The sequence below is a fragment of the Leptodactylus fuscus genome, chromosome 11, assembly GCF_031893055.1.
Source record: "Leptodactylus fuscus isolate aLepFus1 chromosome 11, aLepFus1.hap2, whole genome shotgun sequence".
NCBI classification, from domain to species: Eukaryota; Metazoa; Chordata; class Amphibia; order Anura; family Leptodactylidae; genus Leptodactylus; species Leptodactylus fuscus.
In genome coordinates, this window is record NC_134275.1 from 34447624 (window position 1) to 34469792 (window position 22169).

A 22169-nucleotide genomic window follows, 5' to 3' on the forward strand; every position below is an offset into this window, starting at 1 on the left:
TGTTTGTGAAAAAATTTCTGGACTTGCCAGGCATGTGGGTGTGGATTCTCAGAAAAAGGAGGTGTGGCTTACATGTGCCAAAAATGAACCAAAATTGTGTTGCAAAAGTCTGGCTCAAAATAAGCCAAATAAAAGTTGGTATGAACATAATCTAGACTATGTAAAGATACCCAAGACATCAGTCACCGTATGTCTAAGTTTACATAAATTATTACAAGTCTGGTCCATTATGTGTAACGAGAACTAAGAAAACCTAGACTTAAATCTGATGTTAAAGAAGATCCATCCAGCGGCTATCCCTGCCGCTTGCGAGTCCTAGCCCCATGATGTCATCCTTAATACTTGGGTTACACAATTGCCCATTAAATAAACATTCCCTTTTACATGCTCTTCCTGTAAGATAAGTGAATCAGCATTCAGCTTTTTTCCTTTTCTCTGCAACAATACCCTTCAACATTAGCTGGATGTGCAATGTAAGAGTTCCTCAGCATGTAGCAGATGGCCTGGCACTGAACGGGTTAAGTGCTTTGTAAGGGTTTACTTTTACTCCAAAAATCTAACTTTCTAATGAGACATTTAGGAAGAGTCGGATGTGAGGGTATTCATGCTGTACATATTGGAGAGGAGCTTTTAAAGTGGTTGAGTTAAAGGTCAATGGAGACAAGTAAGGATTAGTAGGTTTACTTTATATCTCTTCATCTGCTCCATTTACTGTAACATACAGTCGTCTCTCATATGGATTCACTTCATGATGATGGCATTGGAATGTTAGCAGAAACGTATGGCTGTCATCATCAACGCCTTCCGATTCTGTAATGTACTATATATATATATATATATATATATATATATATATATATATATACACACATATATATATATATATATATATATATATATATATATATATATATATAGAGAAGTAAACGTATTGAGCGTTGCAGTGATGGGTCCGGAGTTTGTATCAGTCAGTGTAACATCTGTATGTAGTTTGTATTCTCTCCCTGTGTTTGTCTAGGTTTGTCTACATTACAAAAAACACAGTGATGGGTTAAAGGTTACCTGTCACATTTAATATGGTGTCTGATCTGCAGGCAGCATGTTAGCACATTGATATACTGAAGATTTTCCCACAAAACTATATATAATTCGTATGTTAAACATACATATCTCTGCACATTCCAGGCTTAGGAGTCCAGTGGGCGGTCCTACTCAGTGAGTGACAGCAGCTATTTCTGTATGCAGTTTAAGATGTCAGTTACTCCGCCCACTGGACTCCTTAGCCTAAAATGGTCAGAAATTCACTCACAAGTTCTACTGAATATATGTATCAATCTGTTCTCCGTGCTGTACAACATGCTGCCTGCACACAGGACTGCATCATCACAGATTCCCTAAAGTCTGTTTTTTTAGGACACTGTCCCTTGAGTGTGTGCAGAGCTCCAGAGTATGTTGGTGCTATATAAATCAAGGGAAATAAATAAGTTTAGAAATGGTTTTAACATATATTAATATGTGTAGATATGCTTAGAAATGATTGTATTATGTGTAAATACATATGTTTAGAGATTACTTTATATGTGTGCATGTGTGACCACTCCCCATCATATCTACTCACAGGAACAATTTAGGGTAAGGGATAGGAATCTTAATATCAAGTAAAAAGGTGCATTAAGTCTAAAATCAGAAAAGACAATATCTACCCCTAAAATCACCATGGAAGACACTTTATACAATGTTAATAAAACCATCAACATGACAAAGATAGCAAAAAACATCAGAAACGCTATGATCAAACATGTAACTCTACACCCTACAACACCATGTCTATGCCCAGTGGGGAACTACAAGTCCCTGCATGACACAACAGGTATAAGGAAGGACACAGCATTTTTAGCCACTGGCTCTAGTACTTACAGTTCCAGATATCTTTAAAACCCACAGGTAGCCCTTCAAGGATTAGGCTTGTAGCATTGTCATCTCCAGCATTTTATGGGTTAAGGGAGGAGCCAGATGAAGCTGGTCTGTTATGATCTATATATGTATGCTAGTCCTTCTTCCATTCTCCAGGACTGGGGGTATACTTGTTACACTTTGGGGACCCAAGTGAACTAAACTTTCAGAAGTGCACGGTTAGTCTTGGTAGGATATACTGGATCTACTGACATCACACAATGTTTAGTTAGGTTTAGATAGCCATCCCAGTGGTGCAATGTACAGGTCTCCACGGATTTCCTATTATGGGTGTTATAGGTGTGTTAGGATACCCGCTGGTATGTATCCACTGTAAACTGGTCTTCTAAAGGACAATGCTCTCCACAATCTGACAAATACATCATTAGTACATTAGCACAGCAATGTACCACTCAGTATGGGGTCTCCACAAATGTTGGGATCACTACAGATCGTAAGCACAGGTCACACTACAGATCTTTTGCACAGGTCACATACATCCACCATATCTTTCTGGAAACAATCATTTTATCTAATTGCACACAATGATTATCCCTAAAAGGTTTCGTTTTAGGTTATACCATTGTCATAAAACTGCTTCGTATTAGTAGCATGGTGTGAATATTCTTTTACAAGCTACTTTTCTACAATGATCCAGCATTAGCTGTCAGTGACTAGCAGAAAGGCATCCCCACTGTCAGTGAGCAGTCCTCAGTGTGACAGCTCATGTTCCCAAGCAGTGCTGTATACCTGGTTAGGGTACTGGAGGTGACAGGCACGGACCCTGCTAGGGATGCCCAGCTGGCACCAGTCTTACCTTTCCTTCGCTAGAGGTTGGAGCTGCTGGTCTGTGGCTTCCCTGTGCGCTCCTCTCAGTACAGGGGATACTGCCTCCCAGTTACCCTGTCAATTGACTTACACCCCCTTGATGTCTCCTCTCTCTCTCTCCCTCCGAGATTGAGAAAGCCTTAATTGGTAAAATAGCAAAGTGAAGAAGAGGGGGGAGTTTATGGCAGCCTGCAGTCTCGTACAGAACCCCGCCTCCCCGAGCTTTGGGATGAGGTCAGCCTTCATTTTCTCAGAAGCCTGAATTTCTGCACAGCCTCAAGGCAAAAAATGGGATGCCTGCTCCCAAGGAATTTAACCCCTTCAGGAGCAGCGGGCATATAGTAGCTGCATGATGTGTGCCCAGATAGGCAGATCCCCTAGGCATGTGCAGGAGACACCAGTGCCTACATGTGCTGCTTACCTGGGGCTCAGTCATCAAGCATGTTTGTATGGGAACAATGCTGGGCTTATGTCATACCTGTATGATAATTCCCATCATTTCTATCTATGATAATAATATATGACATGTTAGTCACAATGTATCCGTCTCCAGACTTCCATCCATTCTGGAAGATACAGGCTGTATAATATATGCACAGCAAACTCTACTTTATAAGGCTATGTTCACATGTGTGTCTAAGGCAGAATCTGTCTGAAATCGCATTCTTGCCAGCGTTTTCATCAAGCGATGTCAGTGAGAAAATAACAGATACCCAACAGACCCTAGTAAAGTCAACGGGGCCTCTCAGGATTCGCTGCTGTCCATCATTAGACGGACTGTCTTTTATCCCGCGACGGACCAGAACCGATTAAATGAAGCAGATGGGAACACAGCCTTAGCCTTGGTTCACATCTGCACATGGGTTTCCATGGGGGGGGGGGAAATCCTCTTGGGGACCCCCCCCCCCCCTCCCGGATCGCAAACCTAATCCACATAAAAGAGTGGATACCTTAGGAAATCCGCGGACCCCCATAAATTATAATGGGTTCCGCATGGTTTCAGTTCAGTTTTTGCCCGAAAAGAGCAAAAAATGCAGAGAGAAAAGTGGAATCCCCGAATGGAGACCGGCCGCAGATGTGAACCGATGTGAGATGTGAGCCTAAGCTGCAGCATAGTAGTATACAGGTATACAATAAGCGCACATCTACAGGCAAACACAGCTGGGATGGGTCAGTGTCCTCGCAACAAGCAGTCCTGAACCTATTTTCACACTTGTCTCATTCACTTCTATTAAAATGAATCTTAGGGTTGAAAGTTGCTGGCCCTACATATGCCAGAATTCACACCACAGGCACTAACTTTCGGTTGAGGCCACACAATGCGGAGGTAATAAAAAGCCCTGGAGCAGAGTTATTAAGACTGGCTTCTCATACACTAGTCGTAATAAAGTCCTAGACTGGAGCAGGAGGCAGCTTTATAAATAAGACGCACGCCCGTGCACCACAAAAGGTTCAAAGCGTCCCTGTCCCAGGCTGCAGACATTCACAGAATAGGGGATGTGGTGCAAGTTTGCCACAAGAGTGAGATTTGCGCCAAAAGTGTGCTACAATAACACCGCACTACACCACAAAATTGGTGTAATGGATTTGATAAATTCCCCCCCACTATGTTTTACAGTCCCAGTAAAGTGAATACATCCAATATCATCCCCTCCCTGCAGAGTCCCCTATAGATGTATATGGAGAGGCAAAAATGAGAAACACAGCAGAAACAAAGAGAAAAAATGCAAGGATTTTAGCTGTGATTTTTTTTCCCACACCATTTTTAGCTGCAATTCGCTGTGTGGCCTTAAAGTGAATTTTCATGATTTTTAAGTCTGACGTTGCTCACGGATCCATTACATAATCTCTCTTTATAGTGTGGGAGAACCATTCTCCTGGTACAGATCCTCCTGGTAAATCCCTCTATAAGGGAGGAGAATATTCTGGTATTTCTGCATATGTGTGAACCAGGCCAAAAGCGTATTATGGACGCATGTTTGCCATTGTGTCATGGTACATGGATATTCGTCAGAACTCTCAGCATTATAATAATCCATAATTCTTGAGTACAGGATAGTAGAACCCATGGTTGGAAGGGAACTCAGCCATAAAGCTGCCTTCTCTGTGTGTAACACATCTAGAAGTCTTGGGTACTCTGTTCTAGATAAGGGACCTGTCATTACTCGAAATGGGTGACGCTAAATAGTTCTCCCACTCTGAAATATTGGTATGCTTAGGCAAGACATCTGAGGTGGGATCTGAGAGAAGTTGTTAAAAGTCCTGTTGTCCCAACACCAGTTTTACAGGGCCTCTCAAAAAGTGTAGGTATAGGTGCTGTGGGGCCATGCAAAATAGAGGAGGCCAGAGGGAAGACTTGGATGTACGTGAACTCACTGGACCTGGGGAGGCTAAACCTGGATTGGAGATCGGCAAATGGTAAGAGTCCAAGTCTTATAGTCAATGATGTCAGATAACCTAAAAAGGCCCGCTCTCAGCCAAGCACCAGCCATTGGCCAGTGAGTCCAGGTGGGTAGTTAGGATGGAGGAGGAAATGGTGGCGGTCATGTAGGAAGGCGTTAAGGAAATGGAAAAGCAGGACACACAAGTGTGCCAAACATCCCTTGAAAGTGTCATAGGGCCCTACAAGTCAGTCCCAGGGAGGAAGTGGGGCTGGACCAAAGCAGGGAACTAGGGTGCCGCGGGGCAAGCCACAGTTTTTCAATCTCCATCCACTTGGAGTAAGCCTGGAGAGTGGACCAAGCCAGACTCCTGTGTAACTGAGCTGCCAGTAGTAAAAAACTAGGTTAGGGAGGGAAAGGCCACCACTCACCCTAGTCATTAGAAGCTGTTTAGAAAGACTGTGTCTCTCCACAGCCCAGATATACTGGAGAATTAAGCCCTGCATTGCACACAGGTCCCAAAGGGGCACCGGTATCGGGTGGGTGTTGTTATCCTAATGTTAACTACTTTCTAAAACAGTTTTCTGAGAATTCTATATAAATGAGTTACGATAGGTTATCAATATCAGATCGGTGTGGGTCCGACTGTCAGCATCGCTGCTGACTACTACAGTCTCATTACCAGACACAATGGTGTACATTTTATGGCGTCTGGTACTGCAAGTGAACCCCACACAACGGAGTGATGTGACTAGAGGATGCTGCACTCACCTGACCACTGCAACCCTGTCAATCAGCTGATTGCTGGGGTGCTCTACTTGTTCCAAGACATGTGGAGGTCTCAGCAATAAGGACAACATCTGTGTGTCATTTGCACTTCCCACTCATTTTTGTATGGATTTCCTCCCACATTCCAAAAACACTCCTAAGGAAAGGTAATCAATATCAGATTGGTGGGGGTTTGACAATAAGCACCCTCACGATGCACTGTTCTCAGCAGTGGAGACAGAGAATGGAGCAGGAAGCAGATAGCACTGTTCTCAGACCAAGTTACTGCAGATCAGCTCTCATTCACCTGAAAGAAAGCTAATCCACAGTGACTTGGTTTACAGAGAGGACTGTGGAGTTTGCCTCCTGCTTCATTCCCTGTGTATTAGCTGCTGAGAACACTGGATCATGGGGGGTGCAGTGTTTTGGATTCTCACCATTCTGATTTTGATGATCTATTGTCAATATTTTTAGCCTTAAAAACTCGTTTAATAAAACTCCCAATAGTGATAGACTAGTCTCTTTCATCTCCCTTGTGCTGCTCTTCTACTTTCATCAGAAACCAGGTAGTAGTGTGGAACCCTTGAAAACTAGAATGAAAGAGTTAAAATATGACAGATATGGTGAAGCTGTCTGTACTATAGCTTATACAGAGCAGGATTCTGGAGGATATACCAGGTCGGCTGACAGATCTGCATATGACTAATAGCTCTTCTTCCCCTATGGAAAGTTAGACAATATTTGTAGCTGTGCCATAGCAGGGAGATTCCTATGTCATCTATTGTCTCCTAAATGTCAGAACAGGAATCTAGTTCAGTTCATGGAATAAGGTGACAAATGGAAGAAAAGTCATGTGATAAACCTGTCAAAATACACACGCTGTGGTTTTTTCTGCACGGGACAGAATTATCCATGCTTTGCGTTGTACAGCAGACAACCACTTCTTCATAGCGCTATAGTATATCGTAAAACTAGTATAGTCCTATTTCCCTGAGTTGCAATGAAGGCACAGACTCTATTAAAATATGGGGCTGTGCTAGGTAAACAATGAACGGGATGCAATGCTTACAGGATGAGTTGGGTACTGACTGAGCGGATATCAATTTTGCAGAGCAGGGAAAACCCCTTCAAGATCCCCATCCTGTTGTGGCAAATCCCTCTAACACATGAAGATGAGCCCATAGGTGCTCCTTCACCAGTTGGGCCACAGCGAGGTTTGCCCTTGTGAAAATGGGTTGGCTAATCAGTGGGTACATGAATGCACCCACTCTATTTAGCACCCTTATACTTGCAAACGGTCTTAATTTTTTCAGAAAGTTTTTTTTAAAAAAAAAATGATATTTTTAACATTTTCTTATGTTCCTGGGTAGAACAGGGTATGGATTACAGTTTTCCATGATGTAGCATTCAGGTGTTGGTAAGTATGTAACCTATAGTCAATTTACATAGAAGGAGTCCTGTCTCGGGGTCAGTGCTTGCTTTTGCACTCTGAGACATTGAATGGACCAGCCAAGAGTAGAGGGCTGGTCTCAGACTACCAAAACACAGAGGTGAGGAATTTATCAAGATTGGCATTTCCTACTCCAGTCCATACAGAGATGCACATGCCTCTAAATGAATTAGGCACATCTCCTGCCCTCCATGAGCCGTCATCTCAAGTCTAAGACAGTCATGAGCTGCCAGCTATACCTTATGCCAGCTTCTGTATAAATTATAATCTGCCAGGTGAGAAGCTTTTTGAAAAGGTGGCATGTGGGGCAAAAATCAAAAAAGTTAAGATTTTTTGTGCTAAATTGGCCACGTGTCACTTTCTGGCCACTTTCATAACTTCCTTCTAGTGCATGTATGGAGCAGTCTGACAAGCCAGAGGCCATATTATATAGAAATAAAGGGGACTGGGAATTGTATGAAATGCAACAAAAAGGCCCAGAAGATATTTTAACTATACATAATGCATTTATTGTGAACTTTTTATTAAAGTATTAATAGTCATTACTAGGTTACACAATCTATAAGTACCACTTAGGATAGTTAAGAAAGCTTTGCCAAATTGGAGCCAAACAGCCTTAGTGGGAACATGAAGCATTGGGAGAAATTGTGCTTTATAAATATCTGTTTCCCTGCATTAATATGACTTGAGCCTGATCTTATCTTCATTTGTCATAAACCTGGTGTGACAGCGCTGAGTGTCCATTTGGACCAGTTCCAGGTCAGCAGCTTCCAGCCCACCCGTCCATTACCCATCCTTACTTGGGCATGTTCATGAACTCAGAAGATGCCCAAATAGTAATAATATTTCCAACTGTTTCAGTTTAGCTGATCCCACCTAAACCAAGTCAGACGTCCCCTGTCTGAATGATGAATGTGACATAGAGTAGCCCTAAATAACTACTAGGCCCACATTTATCAAGTATGGGTATTTTAGCCAATCTTTAATGTAAAAGGGTTTCCCATTTACATGCTGATAACAATGTCCTTAACAAGGATTGGAGGAGTCTAACACCCGGGATCACCACAGATCCCCAAGTGGCACTCCAGTGAGTGCAGCTTCCATTTCACAGGCTTTGTGACATTATTTTCACTGTGTACAGCTCAGTCCCATTCTACTAAGAGGGCCTTAGCAGTAGTATCAAGCACAGCTGTTATACAAATGTAGATCGCTGTGTTTACTGATGTAGTGAGGAGGCTGCAGCTAAAGTTGAACAGCTAATCACTTGTTACCCTGTTGTCCTGATCACTGGGGAACCCCACAATTGGGCTTTAATCCCCTGTCATATGGATAGGGAATAATTGGCCATTGGTGTATACAGTCATTTCCCTGCAGCGCCGTAAGAGAAGAAATTGTTACACATTATTCTCATCAATCGGATGTTTTCTAACGTAGCAGACAAGTTCTCCAGAGTGAGAAACTTCTTTCTATAACCACTCTTCACTCTAGTCATTTCACTAAAACCTAGATTACTATCCTACAGAGAGGACCCTCTTCTTTTTTTCCTGAATTTGTAAGACTATTATTTTGGACTCCTTTGAACACGGGAATAATGCACACAGTGATGTCACAGCACAGGGGTAATACACACAGTGATGTCACAGTAAAGGGATAATACACACTGATGTCACAGCAAAGGGGTAATACACACAGTGATGTCACAGCACAGGGGTAATACTCAGTGATGTCACAGCACAGGGGTAATACACACAGTGATGTCACAGCACAGGGGTAATACTCAGTGATGTCACAGCACAGGGGTAATACACATAGTGATGTCACCGTACAGGGATAATACACACTGATGTCACAGCAAAGGGGTAATACACACAGTGATGTCACAGCACAGGGATAATACTCACAGTGAAGTCACAGCACAGGGGTAATACACATAGTGATGTCACAGCACAGGGGTAATACTCAGTGATGTCACAGCACAGGAGTAATACACATAGTGATGTCACAGCACAGGGGTAATACACATAGTGATGTCACAGCACAGGGGTAATACACACAGTGATGTCAAAGCACAGGGGTAATACTCAGTGATGTCACAGTACAGGGATAATAAATACAGTGATGTCACAGCACAGGAGTAATACACATAGTGATGTCACAGCACAGGGATAATACTCACAGTGAAGTCACAGCACAGGGGTAATACACACAGTGATGTCACAGTACAGGGATAATACTCACAGTGAAGTCACAGCACAGGGGTAATACACACAGTGATGTCACAGTACAGGGATAATACACACAGTGATGTCACAGTACAGGGATAATATACACAGTGATTTTATAGTACAGGCATAATGCACATACAAAAAGACCACTGTGTACTCTAGGACATAACAGCATATTAAGACAGTTATTGGTATGTCACATGAATGTCCCAGTAAAATAATGGAGGTGCATTCAGTTTTCCACAACCCCTACCTATCATCCATAGTTATCACTAGCTGCACTCCAATCTCAGTGGAGATGAGCCCCTTCACTGCTAGGTCTGCTACCCTAGTAGATACAGCTATGCGTGTGACTGATGTGGCTCGGTGAGCAATACAATATTACAAAATTCTTGCAATCTTCTATTAAAAAAAAGACATTTGGGATGCCCTCTATAACTATCCCTCACTATCTTATACATATTAGGTCTCTTTCTATCACATATAATTAATTCCCTTTATTGTCAAAAAGTCATACGGGATAATACAACTACAAAGAGTGCAAGTACCAACAATACTTCTAAGTCATTACTGAAAATTGCCACCTACAGTAATCAAAGGGCAGGAGGGGCCTTTATATTTGATATATAGTATATATAAACAATTTAGTCCTTTGATCCTTTTAGTATTATTCATCCCCTATTCCATATGTTCTTGCTACCATCCTGTACCTCATACATGGTATGTTGAGGGATGGGCCTTTGCTTAACAGCTTACTAGTGTGTACATAACATTAGCTATAACCTTTGCCTTAACCTAATTTAGAAAAATGAGTAATACAGGCTGCAACCACTGCCCAACCCTGTAATGGTCATATACTATATTTAAGATGAGAATTATGTACATTACTACTAATGCCTGCTTTGTGAGATCCCAACTTTTGGGGATAACCCTTCTTAAATTTTCAAAAAAAAAAAAAAAAAAAAGGAGAAATCCATTTTATTACCCTTTAAATCCCAAGCTTTTTGCAGGCTCAAGTAAATCTATAGAAAATAAATGGTTACCTTCTACAGCTGGGCAGGCTTTTGTATTCCGGGTCATATGAGAATGTGAACTTTGTGACTATGAGACAGGGATAGCTGTACAGGCAGGGATAGCTAGGGATAACCTTTATTTAGGGGGGAATGTTATTAAAAATAACTTTTTGGGGCTCTATCGGGTGTGTAATTGTGATTTTTGTGAGATAAACTTTTTCCCATAGGGATGCATTGGCCAGCGCTGATTGGCCGAATTCCGTACTCTGGCCAATCAGTGCTGGCCAATGCATTCTATTAGCTTGATGAAGCAGAGTGTGCACAAGGGTTCAAGCGCACCCTCGGCTCTGATGTAGCAGAGCCGAGGCTGCACAAGGGTTCAAGCGCACCCTCGGCTCTGATGTAGGAGAGCCGAGGGTGCACTTGAACCCTTGTGCACCCTCGGCTCTGCTACATCAGAGCCGAGGGTGCGCTTGAACCCTTGTGCACACTCTGCTTCATCAAGCTAATAGAATGCATTGGCCAGCGCTGATTGGCCAATGCATTCTATTAGCCCGATGAAGTAGAGCTGAATGTGTGTGCTAAGCACACACATTCAGCTCTACTTCATCGGGCTAATAGAATGTATTGGCCAGCGCTGATTGGCCAGAGTACGGAATTCGGACAATCAGCGCTGGCTCTGCTGGAGGAGGAGGAGTCTAAGATCGCTCCACACCAGTCTCCATTCAGGTCCGACCTTAGACTCCGCCTCCTCCAGCAGAGCCAGCGCTGATTGGCCGAATTCCGTACTCTGGCCAATCAGCACTGGCTAATGCATTGTATTGGCGTGATGAAGCAGTGCTGAATGTGTGTGCTTAGCACACACATTCAGCTCTACTTCATCGGGCTAATAGAATGCATTGGCCAATCAGCACTGGCCAATGCATTCTATTAGCGTGAACTGAGTTTGCACAGGGGTTCTAGTGCACCCTCGGCTCTGCTACATCAGATTGCTACATCTGATGTAGCAGTGCCGAGTGTGCATCAGATGTGTAGTTGAGCAAAACTGACTCAGCACTGCTAAGTCTCTGCATTCGCATAGGAATGCATTGGCCAGCCTTCGGCCAATCAGCGCTGGCTCTGCCGGAGGAGGCGGAGTCTAAGGTCGGACCTGAATGGAGACTGGTGTGGAGCGATCTTAGACTCCGCCTCCTCCAGCAGAGCCAGCGCTGATTGGTCGAGTTCCGTACTCTGGCCAATCAGCACTGGCCAATGCATTTCTATGGGGAAAAGTTAGCTTGCGAAAATCGCAAACTGACAGGGATTTCCATGAAATAAAGTGACTTTTATGCCCCCAGACATGCTTCCCCTGCTGTCCCAGTGTCATTCCAGGGTGTTGGCATCATTTCCTGGGGTGTCATAGTGGACTTGGTGACCCTCCAGACACGAATTTGGGTTTCCCCCTTAACGAGTTTATGTTCCCCATAGACTATAATGGGGTTCGAAACCCATTCGAACACTCGAACAGTGAGCGGCTGTTCGAATCGAATTTCGAACCTCGAACATTTTAGTGTTCGCTCATCTCTAATAAAGACCTTTGGTGGAATCCAAGGATTTATTGTAGAAGAGATAAGGTGTCAGGTCCTCTATAAATCCTACAACTCACAGGTTATGCCTTTTCCGATTGGTGTAGTTCTGTTCGCTTTCCTTTTCTTCTCCATTTGGTTCAGATCACAATGACCACTTCTGACACAGGCAGAGTTTTCTGCCGAGACAACTTTGGCCCCTGCAAGTATAGCAACACAAATTAATTCAGACCAGACTCAAAGCTAAATCCAGACCCAGGAAGGACAATGACAAAGTGACAAACCCTTCCAATATGTTTTACTCATAAGGAACTCAAAGCGCAGGGAGCGTTTGGGAGTTAGTGGCTGCCATACAGGTGCTTAACACCCACAAGGGAATGAATACAGATTACCATAAATGAATACAGACCCCTACATAAATTAAAGGGGTTGGCCACTTGCAGACCGATATTGACAAACAAATGTACAATAAAAAGATATACAATTTTCCAATATACTTTCTGTATCAATTCCTCACAGTTTCCTAGATCTCTGCTTGCTGTCATTCATTCTGTTACTTCTAGAGGATAAAACTCTGACCATGGTCATGTGATGTACAGTCCATGGTCATGTGATTTACGGTCCATGGTCATGTGATCAGCACAGGTGCTGCTCGTTAGTCACAGCACAATAATCAGACATCTGCCTGGTAATCAGCTGTGCACCTGTGTGCTCATCACATGACCATGGACCGTAAATCACATGACCATGGTCAGAGTTTTATCCTGTAGAAGTAACAGAATGAATGACAGCAAGCCGAGATCTAGAAAACTGTGAGGAATAGATACAGAAAGTATATTGGAAAATTGTATATCTTTTTATTGTACATTTGTTTGTCAATATCGGTCTGAAAGTGGCCAACCCCTTTAAGGCCTAGACTCTCCCAAACCAGACCCCTTAAAAACGAGTAGATACCCTAGAGCATGCCCACTAAAACTAATAGATCACCATGCTGCTCTGTCCTCTAGTTTCTTCACTAATGGTCATATGTCCAAATCTGTGTAGTTTTTTTTTTAGCAGTAAAAGGACCTGCAACACACACACAGTCTAGTGACCTTTTATATGCTGTCTTTTGCCACAATTCATTGCATAAGCACTATAAAACTGCATTGTGTCTTATGGGTAATGTGTACAAAGTATTTGGGCATCAGGTGGCCCCATATTATAATCTGCCACTGACTACATGTTGTAATAGAATGGAAAGTGAATCATGAGAACTTAAATTTTTCAGATTGGTAATCCTACATACAAAGGTGCTATATTGGGAATTCCTTTAGATTTATGACAGCATCTCCTGGTCAGCATTCAGACACATGTAAGTACTTTTCTGTGTTGGTAATGAGCTCAGAAAAGTGTTTTCAGATAACAATATGACAGGGGTCAGCATGATGAAAAAGATGCCAGTAAAATAAATAAAATCAAGTCAGTCGTATTGTTAGGGATTTCCAATGAGGGCTCTAACATTTCATTCTGTAATTCAGACTTTGGCTCACGTACTGTTTATATATGCTAATAAACCATGTGCTTATACACAGACTTTAATGTTGCTCACTTCAAGAATTTATATCACTATCTCAGCAGCAAGTCAGACTAATTCTTCCATGCATATAACTCCAGAATCCGTATATTTACAATGCACAAACAAATATGTATTAACATCCATTAAACTGGGAGTGCACACTAACTTTTGTAATGGGTTTGTCCAAAACCCAGCTGTTACTTCATTGTTAAAATGGATTGTCCAGGATTATTTTTTTTTCACATGGTCTGTCCTTAAAATATACCATAAATATCTGATCAGTAGAGGACTGACAAGTCGACCTTTGCATAGATCAATTGTTTGCAGGTGTGTCCTGTTCCTGTACTATACAGTGCACAGAGCCAGAAGTAGGCAGCAGCATGCCCCATATAGTGGCCAGGTACCATTACTGCAGCTCAGTTTCAACTGACATCAATGGAAACAGAGTTGCAGTGACGGCGACCAGCCTCGGTATGGGGCATGGAGTTATCTGCTTTTGGCTGAATGCACTGCATAATACAAGGAATGGATTCATCAAGAAACAACTGATCCATGCAGGGACTGACTGTCGCCCCAATGAAGCAAATATTTATTGCCTAACCTAAGGCTACAGTATAACAAAAATCAAGCCCGACGACCCTTTAAAGCAAAATTATGCTGATAGAGCTCCACATATGCGTGAATAGCCTTTAAAAAGGCTATTCAGGCACTGCTAGAGTTATATTAAACTACCCCCCTCCCCCCTGTTTTAAAATAAAACCCTAAAAAAGAACATGTTAAACTTATCTATCGTGCACAGTGGGCGGGCATTCAGGGTCCAACGTCATCTTCAGCCACGCCTCCTCTTCTAGCGATGTCTTCGGGTCCCGTCTTCTTCCAGCGCTCGCGAACTGCCATTGATAAAAAATGGAGTGGGTGCATGCGCAGTAGCATGCTGCTACTACAGTACTACTACTACTACTGGAGCTACTGCGCATGCACCCGCGCCATTTTTTATCAATGGCAGTTCGCGAGCGCCGGAGGAAGACGGGACCCGAAGACAACGCTGGAAGAGGAGTTGTGGCTGAAGATGACGTTGGACCCTGAATGCCCGCCCACCATGCACGATAGATAGGTTTGACATATTCTTTTTTTAGGGTTTTATTTTAAAACGGGGGGGGGGGGGGGGGTAGTTTAATATAACTCTAGCGGTGCCTGAATAGCCTTTTTAAAGGCTATTCACGCATATGTGGAGCTCTATCGGCATAATTTTGCTCATAGAGCCCCTTTAAGGCTCTGTTCACATTCTGGAGAAAAAGACAGTGATCTTGGTAGAACAGAATGGACCCCTAGAAAAAAAAAAAGGGGGGGGGGGTTCCAAGAGTTAACTATTGATGGACTATCTTTAAGATAGTTCATCAGTACTACCTCAGTCACAATCTGACACACTGATCAGCTGCTTGAAGTGACTCCACCAATCAATAGTTTTTTTTGGAAAACCCCTTTAAATCAATGAGGTTCATCAGGCACAATTGGTGTCCATGTCTCAACCAATTCAGCAAAGTATTTAGGCGTCCATTATAAATAGATGGGCTTATGAGAACAGAGCCTAAAACTTTTAAAATGAGAAAATAATTTACAAAAAGTCTGTATGAAATCCCATACTTAGGAAATAAACCAGCACTGTAGCATTCCAATTATCATCCAACATAAACAAAGGATCAAGGCATACATAAAGGTGGCATTCACACACATCAGTTTTTTCATAAATTGTAATTTCACAGCAAAATATGGCCATGTTGCCATGCAAATGCCATTGGATATTAGTCCAGCTATGTCTGACTACCTTGCACAAATGTGTGGTTTATGACTAGCTACATATGACTATATGCTTTATATGCTTGTGCATGATGTACAATGTTTTCTGCATCCCATAAATTCAATCCGCAAGAGTTAAACACACCCTAAAGCAACCAGCTGTAACCTGAAAGCCCTGACTGTTCAAACTACTGACACTTTCATACCTGAACCATCATGATCTTATTAAAATAACACAAAGAATGAACACAGCTGCAAATACAGCAGGATTGTAGAGGATCACATAGTTGCAATATTTTCCTGTTCTGCAAGAGATATGAGAAGCAGCATAATTGCCAGTAATATTTTAGCATGACAGGATATGTAGAAGAGAACGATGAATGAAGTGAATATCTAGTCTGTCTGCAGAAGTGCAGCCTTCACTTATAGGATCTCCTAAAGACACTGGTAACGGGAGGAAACTGGCAGATTTAGTTGTGGTATTCCCTATATCTAGTCGCTATTAGTAGTTATCACTGCTTGGAGCTGACTGCAACAGACATTGTATTTGGATTGTAATACTTACTATACTACATCACAAGAAAGAATCAAGGGAAAATATCCATTATGTGTATATGCCTGATAGCAAGACACCAGGGTTGTAAGTCATCTGTATATACTTCGCTGTTAGAATTCTGGCCTTCTTTAGATTACAAAGTGCTAAGCAACCTGGATAACAAAGGTCTGTAATGTATCACCTATAGATATCCATGGGCCCATATTGTACTTCTATCCACCACAACAAATAGCCAACATGGAATGGACAGCACAATATCTGCAGTATTTAGTTGCAGCAAAGCGGATGACATTTTATTAAATCTTATGTACACACTGCAAAAAAAAAAAAAAGTGTGGATTTCACCATTTGCCTTGTGTGACATGAAACCCACCCCAAATCATGGGCAGTATTGGCTCAGAGGTTAGCACGGTTGGTTTTCCGCACTAAGATCTTGTGTTCATAACCAGCAAAGGGCAACATCTGCATGGAAATCTCCCCCATGTTTGTGTGGGTGTTTTCCCACATGCTAAATATATACTGAGAGGTAAATTGGTTGACCCTAGTGGGTGTTGGGACAAGCATCTGTATGGCAGGCACTGACGTTTCTGCTTTACATCTCTCGCTGCCCTGTGTGTGAGAACACAAACGATTGTTACTTGTGCTAATCCGATATTATTTGTTTCCAATTACATCCCCTGGGGACATACCCTAATAGTTGCTGAGTAGAGAAGACTGACTTCTGCCTCAGATTCCCCTTCATTTTGCAGCACTTCAGCTTTCACTCAGTGATCAGCCTTTAGATGAATGGGACTGACCAAATGAGTGGAGCTGTGGCCCCTGCAGCAAGATGGAGGGCGGCGCTTTTTTTTTCTTTAAATGTCCTACTTCGATTCAGGGCAGAGTTTGGCGCTGATGTTGGGAACATGCCTTTAATACCATTTTCTATAAACAATATACAAATATGAAATGGCAAAGTTAGATAAATCCTATAACCTTGGTGTCACAATGATAGTGATAAATGGATATGATGGATATGAGGATGGACTCTTCTATATCAGAAATCTCTGATCAGATGAAATGGCCTGGGGGTGACTGATGGCTGACAGCAAGCTTATACCTGACAGTTCTGTATAGAAAGTTATTCTGAATCCATATAGTTACCTGCGGCACTGACAGAATGGAGACATTTATTCCAATATGTGCAATTTGTCTTGTTATTCGTCAATACAATGAGAAATTGTAAAAGGTGACCCTTACATGGCTTGTGTCTGCACACATGGTAATGCTCTCCAGATGTTCCCTGATCGAGTGCCTGCTTGGTCCCAGTTACTCTCCATTGATCTGCAGCTCTTATCAGGTCCAGGTCATGCCATGGGCTTAGCAGTTGAGTTACTGTTTATACGTATAGCACAGCCCTGTAGTGTGCGATATAAAGGAGCTGGATTATTAACTATTTCAGGACAGAGCCATTGTCTCTGGTTTATTTACGCTAGGTACACACCTGCGTTCAGGGTCTCCGTTCTATGGTTTCCGTCTTCTGCATGCCAGAAGACGGAAACCATAGACCGGGTCCGGCCGTGAGCGGCGGTGAGCGTTTTATGCTCTCCGCCGCGAAACTGGATTTTTTTTTATCCGGACACAGAGTACTGCATGTCCGACTGTGTCCGGATTATAAAACCCGGTTTCACGGCGGAGAGCCTAAAACGCTCACCGCCGCTCACGGCCGGACAGCTTTCTCACCCATTCAAATGAAAGGGTGAGAGACTCCTGCAGGTTTTAGGCAGGAAACGGAAACCTCAAGTACGGAGTGTCGGCGCAGATGTGGGTTTTTTTTGTTTGTTTGCTTTTGCTTTATTTATGGGGGGCAGGTCTAGAACCTGTGACATGTCTGTTTTTTTTGTTTTTTTTTAATTATCCCATTATTATTAATATTTTTTATACATTGGACAGTTAATAAAGGTTATTAAATAAATAGATTTCCCCTGAAATCAATGAACATTGGAAAAAAAAAAAATCACATAAAAAAAACTGCTCGTGTTTTATTCTTTCCAGATTCATACACAGTGTTGGAGCAAAAAAAAAAAAAAAACTCAATTAAAAAATGTGTCAGAAGCTGCATTATGAACTATGTGTGAACATACCCTAACTGGGGTTGATGCATTAGCCCCAATTATGGGAACAATGCATCTCCCTAAGCTGCCCTGCAGAGCTGATCAAGGAACTCGAGGACAAGCAGCTCATATAAGTCCTTTAGGTTTTTGTGACCACAAGCCAATATAGTAATACAGAGATAATCATCATCTTATGTACACAATATGCAGTATAAAAAGAGTAGCTGCAGATACAGAAGGAGATAGCCCTGCCTAAATAACCTGAGCAGGATTTGACACCAGGACCAAAGTAATTGCAGTACCAAACAAAGCCCATTGATGAGACGAGCACCGATGTTGGAAGAAAAATAGTTGGATCTATTTCCTAATCCTGGACAACCCCGCTCATTCAGTCATGTATAAATATACAGTCCTATGAAAAAGTTTGGGCACCCCTATTAATCTTAATCATTTTTAGTTCTAAATATTTTGGTGTTTGCAGCAGTCATTTCAGTTTAATATATCTAATAACTGATGGACACAGTAATATTTCAGGATTGAAATGAGGTTTATTGTACTAATAGAAAATGTGCAATATGCATTAAACCAAAATTTGACCAGTGCAAAAGTATGGGCACCTCAACAGAAAAGTGACATTAATATTTAGTAGATCCTGCTTTTGCAAAGATAACAGCCTCTAGTCACTTCCTGTAGCTTTTAATCAGTTCCTGGATCCTGGATGAAGGTATTTTGGACCATTCCGCTTTACAAAATAATTCAAGTTCAGTTAAGTCTGATGGCCGCCGAGCATGGACAGCCCGCTCTCAAATGATCTGAAAACAAAGATTGTTCAACATAGTTGTTCAGGGTAAGGATACAAAAAGTTGTCTCAGAGATTTAACCTGTCAGTTTCCACTGTGAGGAACATAGTAAGGAAATGGAAGACCACAGGGACAGTTCTTGTTAAGCCCAGAAGTGGCAGGCCAAGAAAAATATCAGAAAGACAGAGAAGAAGAAGGGTGAGAACAGTCAAGGACAATCCACAGACCACCTCCAAAGAGCTGCAGCATCATCTTGCTGCAGATGGTGTCACTGTGCATCGGTCAACAATACAGCGCACTTTGCACAAGGAGAAGCTGTATGGGAGAGTGATGAGAAAGAAGCCGTTTCTGCAAGCACACCACAAACAGAGTCGCCTGAGGTATGCAAAAGCACATTTGGACAAGGCAGCTTCATTTTGGAAGAAGGTCCTGTATACTGATGAAGCAAAGATTGAGTTGTTTGGTCATACAAAAAGGCGTTATGCATGGTGTCCAAAAAAAACAGCATTCCAAGAAAAACACATGCTACCCACTGTAAAATTTGGTGGAGGTTCCATCATGCTTTGGGGCTTTATGGCCAATGCCGGCACCGGGAATCTTGTTAAAGTTGAGGGTCGCATGGATTCCACTCAGTATCAGCAGATTCCTGAGAATAATGTTCAAGAATCAGTGATGAAGTTGAAGTTACGCCGGGGATGGATATTTCAGCAATACAATGTCCAAACACTGCTCCAAATCGACTCAGGCATTCATGCAGAGGAACAATTACAATGTTCTGGAATGGCCATCCCAGTCCTCAGACCTGAATATCATTGAATATCTGTGGGATGATTTGATGCTCGGCGACCATCAAACTTAACTGAACTTGAATTGTTTTGTAAAGAGGAATGGTCCAAAATACCTTCATCCAGGATCCAGGAACTGATTAAAAGCTACAGGAAGTGACTAGAGGCTGTTATCTCTGCAAAAGCAGGATCTACTAAATATTAATGTCACTTTTCTGTTGAGGTGCCCATACTTTTGCACCAGTCAAATTTTGGTTTAATGCATATTGCACATTTTCTGTTAGTACAATAAACCTCATTTCAATCCAGAAATATTACTGTGTCCATCAGTTATTAGATATATCAAACTGAAATGGCTGCTGCAAACACCAAAATATTTAGAACTAAAAATGATTAAGATTAATAGGGGTGCCCAAACTTTTTCATAGGACTGTAAAGCTTCATCATCCAGCCCATCTTCTCGCCTCAGTAGCTTACAGATGATGCATGCCATGGATTGGAAACATTCCAGAATTCCTTGAAATAAAACTCATAAGACACAGAAATTTATCATAATTAATTCTAATCTTTTTTTATTTTTTATTTAATGTTTACTTGTACAGCACCATAGAGGACTCACAATCTACATTCTCTATCAGTAGGTCTTTGGAACATGGGAGGAAACCAGAGTACCCGGAGGAGACCCACGCAAACATGTGGAGAACATACAAAAACTCTTTACAGATGTTGTCCTTGGCAGGATTCAAACCCAAGACTCCAGCGCTGTAATAGGGCTGGAGTTGTAACGCGTCACTGATTCTGGCACGATTACTCGCGGCAGAATCAGGGCAGATAAAAAGACTCCTATTAACTTCAATGGGTTCCATTTTCCATGCAGTACAAATTGAAATCAACGGGTTAAAAAGCCTCCCATTAATTTCAATGTGTATCGCGTGGAAAAAAAATTGAAGTCAATGGGAGTCTTTTTATCAGCGCTGATTCTGCCGCAAGTAATCGTGCCAGAATCAGCACTGCATTACTCCGTGCGAATGCCCTCAAAAGCTGCAGTGCTAACCACTGAGCCCCATGCTGCTCCAATAGGCCACAGATTTCACGTTAGTCATTGTCCTACTGGTGGGAAAATGCCACTGTCTACAGTGAAACTTTTAGTTTTCTACTGATACCCCTAAAGCCTTGTTCACATGATAGTATTTGGTTCAACATTTTGAATAAGTATTTGCAAGCCAAAATAAAAAACAGATCCAAAATACAGATGCACAAATGCTTCTATGTTAGAAAGTACCAGCTGAGATGCCGTTCCAATACAAGCAGGTGCACTGACTCGCGCCTAGTCCTGGCGCTCCAACAAATAGCAAGAAGCGCAAACTTCATCCAGCACTTGGCAATTAAAAAATTAATGCACAAGAAAAAACACAGTCCACAGCTCACCATAAATCTTGAAGAGAATCAGCTAGACCAAGAGTGCACGAAAAAATACACCCCCGGCTGGGGTGGAACAATGCAAGAACCCAGTAGAAAAATATTCCTTCAGCACAAGAGGTCTATAGTAAAACTTGACTTTTATTGGAAAAATATAAAAAATAGGTACCAGACATAGGAAAAAAGATGTAGAAAAACTTACATGGTCAATTCCAAGTATGCATGTATAGTTGAAGACAGACAAGCCTACGCGTTTCGGGACATCCGTCCCTTACTCATGGCAATACCATGGCAATATTTTTTATATTTTTCCAATAAAAGTCAAATTAAAAAATTACACAGGCTTTATTTAACGAGGACCTTTCACCTCCTGGGGCACATGCGGTCTTATACATCGCTAGAAAGTCGACAGTATGGACGAGTACAATCAGGAGGGGAAGGCGTTCCTCACCCCTCTCACAGTACAGCACAATAGACGCTGCTGTGAGGAAAGACGTTCCTGAATGACTGTCAGAAACACCCTTCTGACAGTGAAGAGCTACCAATAGCTCTTCACCAGGGGCACAGAACATGAAAGCAGATAGTGCGCTGAATTCAGCACACTGTCGTCTTTCTAGCGGTGTATAAAACTGCATGTGCCCCAGGAGGTGAAAAGTCCTCTTTAAAGCATAGTAGCGGCCACCAGTAGCATGAAAGTAGTACTGTAAATGTCTACGTGTTTCGTACACAATGGAGCACCAGAGCGCCTTTGTAACCGGCGTTCCAGTCACTTCTATGGGCTGCAGAAGATTTCAGTCCAGGCAGCCCCATAGAAGTGAATAGAAGGCCAGTGATGAATGTGCTCCAATGCTCCATTCACAAAGAGGCTTTAGCGTGATTTTCGGTCTCTTCATCACTGGGGGACCAGATATTGATCCTCTGTACCATGAATAGAGAATAAATGTCTATAACATAACTCAACCTCTTTAAAGGGGCTCT

The 22169-nt window shown here is 42.2% G+C and overlaps 1 protein-coding gene across 3 annotated transcripts in view; it reads right to left on the reverse strand.

Annotated features, from left to right (window-relative positions):
- FLNA (filamin A) overlaps nt 1-2929 on the reverse strand; it is an 80988-nt gene extending 78059 nt beyond the window's left edge. For 2 of the 3 annotated variants that reach the window (XM_075260156.1, XM_075260154.1), the window contains exon 1: nt 2771-2929. The gene's annotated coding sequence lies outside the window, so the exon portion shown is untranslated. The remainder of the gene's footprint in view (nt 1-2770) is intronic. The other variant, XM_075260153.1, reaches the window with a different exon arrangement.
- Nucleotides 2930-22169: the final 19240 nt, after the last annotated feature.